This window comes from Echinops telfairi, unplaced genomic scaffold (genome assembly GCF_000313985.2).
Source record: "Echinops telfairi isolate 266 unplaced genomic scaffold, ASM31398v2 ScPeMD7_7;HRSCAF=31, whole genome shotgun sequence".
Lineage (NCBI taxonomy): Eukaryota > Metazoa > Chordata > Mammalia > Afrosoricida > Tenrecidae > Echinops > Echinops telfairi.
Window position 1 is genome coordinate 17,240,690 of NW_022103904.1, and position 2,690 is coordinate 17,243,379.

The 2,690-nt window shown below is 41.4% G+C and overlaps 1 protein-coding gene across 1 annotated transcript in view; it reads right to left on the reverse strand.

Moving 5' to 3' along the window:
* The window catches only part of ABCA13 (ATP binding cassette subfamily A member 13), a 457,705-nt gene that overhangs the window by 225,518 nt on the left and 229,497 nt on the right, over positions 1–2,690 (reverse strand). The window lies entirely within an intron of this gene.

A 2,690-nucleotide genomic window follows, 5' to 3' on the forward strand; every position in this document is an offset into this window, starting at 1 on the left:
ACAGGATACTGAAATGCCTATTTACATACAATTTAGTTATTTATGAAATCTACAGTATATTTGAAAGAACATGTAAAAGCCATCCAGAACACAAGGGTGCAGGCTCATGGTTTTTTCCTATGATGTCTAAATTCACAAAATACACAAGCCAGGTATTTGACAAAATGTCAGTATACTTGATCATAAAAATCTAAAAGAGTCCTTAAGTTTCATACTTTATTCAAATTTACTGTCATAGAGTCAATTCTGATTGATAGTGACCATGTAAGGTAGTGTAGAACTGCCCATGTGGGTTTCCGAGACTTTAAATATTTGTGGAAGTACAAGCCTCATCATTTTATACTGGAGCAGCTGTTGGGCTTGAACGGCTGACCTTCTGGTTAGTAAACTGACACATAAGACATTCTGCCACTAGGCCTCCTTATTAAATGAAAACTTACTGCCATCAAACCAGTTAATAGCCCAGGGCTTATGTGAGTGTGTTTGTGTGTGGGTTGATCATTATCCTTCTTAACTTTTAAGTGTGATTGGTTTTATAAAATTGACTTACAGATCCCACAAGGTCTTCTCCGCTACTCTGAAAATCCAATGAATTGCTGCACATGGTCTGGTTATCCATACAGGTCATTATATAACGAGCAAACTATTGGCTAATCTGGTTAATGAGGAAAGACATAGATAGTCACATAACAAACATGAGCTTGGTGGGCAATAACCTTTACTTCCAAATCCAAAGGAATTATTTTTTTCTTTTTCAAACAGCCCAGGCTGAGGAAACAACTCTCAAAAGCTGCACATTTTCATGTCTGCAAGGAAACTGATTCACACCAGCTGAAACTCCCCAGTGATCCAAATTACCAGCTTTGTGGTCATATTTGGACTTGTTATCCACACATCAGAAGACAGTGACAACTGGTATCTGACAAAATAGCACTCAACACAGCATCTTAATTAGCTGCAAGCACTGTGAGCCCCACATCTGCAGAGAATCACAAGGCCTTCCTGGCTCACACATGCAAGAGGAAAAGGGCATGGGAATTCACTTGAAAAAGCTGCTTGATGTAAGTCCCTTGAGAAGGGATGCCTTTTGCTGGAGCACAGATGTTATTAAAATTATTACAAAACATGTCAAATACTTGATAGAAAAGCCACAACCATTTTTGACTAGTTTGTTCTTGATATTTAACTATTAATGAATGGTTTATGCAAACTCCTAGAGCCTGTCACAGATAGATGCATAAAGACTTTAATCTAGAGCTCTCTGGAACCAAAGTTAATATTTATACATAATATGTTCCTCCTAATAAGTAGTGGGTATGTGTTGGGCTGTGATACTCATTGTCTGCAGTTTAAAACAACCAGCAGCCCCACGAGAGAAAGACTGGGCTTTCTACTTCTGTGAACAGTTAATAGTCTCAGAAACCCACAGTGGGGCTCTATGAATCGGCATCGATTTGATGGCAGTGAGGTAATCGGTAGGGGCATCTTTGGAAATGGCCTGTTACAACATTAATTCAGGAAAGACAGCCACTAGTACCAAGGAGCCTAGATGGTGCAGCAGTTATTGGACTACAACCTTCACGGTCATCAGCAGTTCGAAACCAGCAGCTGCTCTGCGGGACCAAGACCAGGCTTTCTGCTTCCAGAAAGAGCCACAGTCGTGGAAACTCACAAAGGGCAGTGCTAGCCTGTCCTATAGGTTCGCTCCGAGTCAGTGTTGACTCCATGGCAGGGAGTTGTGAGTTTGAATGTCAAGAAGGTGCCTGGTGCAGCCAGGATGGAGGTGAGGAGAGAGGGGAAGCAGCGGCCTAGTCCAACAGCTTCTGGGGAGAGGCAGAATGAGACAGTGATGGTTTGGAGAAACGTCAGCACAGAGAGCTACCAAATGCAGTGAGGGAAGGCCGGGGACTAAATGGAATTCAGAGAGAAGCAGGGACCTCCTTTTGGTCCAAGAGACATGTGTGATGAGACTCCCAGAATGGAAGCAGAAAACAGGAGACTCAAACTAAATACCCAGCACTCTGCGCTCTTTGTCTTTAGAAAACAACTGCCCTCCGGTATCCGAGCGTCTAAGTAGTGCTTTATTCACCTCTGCACATCCAGATTGGCACTACTAAAAAGGAGGTGAGCCAGATGTGGAAATGGAGTTTCTCTGTTCACCGTGACCCACAGAAAACAGAGCATCACTCACACAGACTTCAGAGAATCCGTCTCACTACCAGAAAGTCTAAGGGATTTGGGATTTAAAGTTGTGATAAAAGCTATGTGCTTCGATAATAAACTGATTCATGATACAATTTGCCTTTCTTCTCTCCCATCACTAACTCAGTGATGGGTCTTCAACCCCAAATCTATTTCAAAGTGCAAAAGAATGTTCAGATTAGTTCTTTAAGATCATCTATATCATTCCTATAAACATTCATGTTGCATACTTTCAATATCAACGACTAAATTTCCAAAATGATTACATGCTATTATTTTGTTGTTAGTGATATTGAGTCAATTGTGATGCATGATAGCCCATGTGTGTCAGAGAAAAACTGCTCCGAATGATTTTCAATGTCCATCTTCTGTGATGCTGCTCAACCACCAAACTTTCAACGAGTAGTTAAATACCCAACCGTTTGCACCACCCAGGGACTAGATTCCAGGGAACTTCAAAGAGTTCACCAAAAGGTGTAATGAAAAAC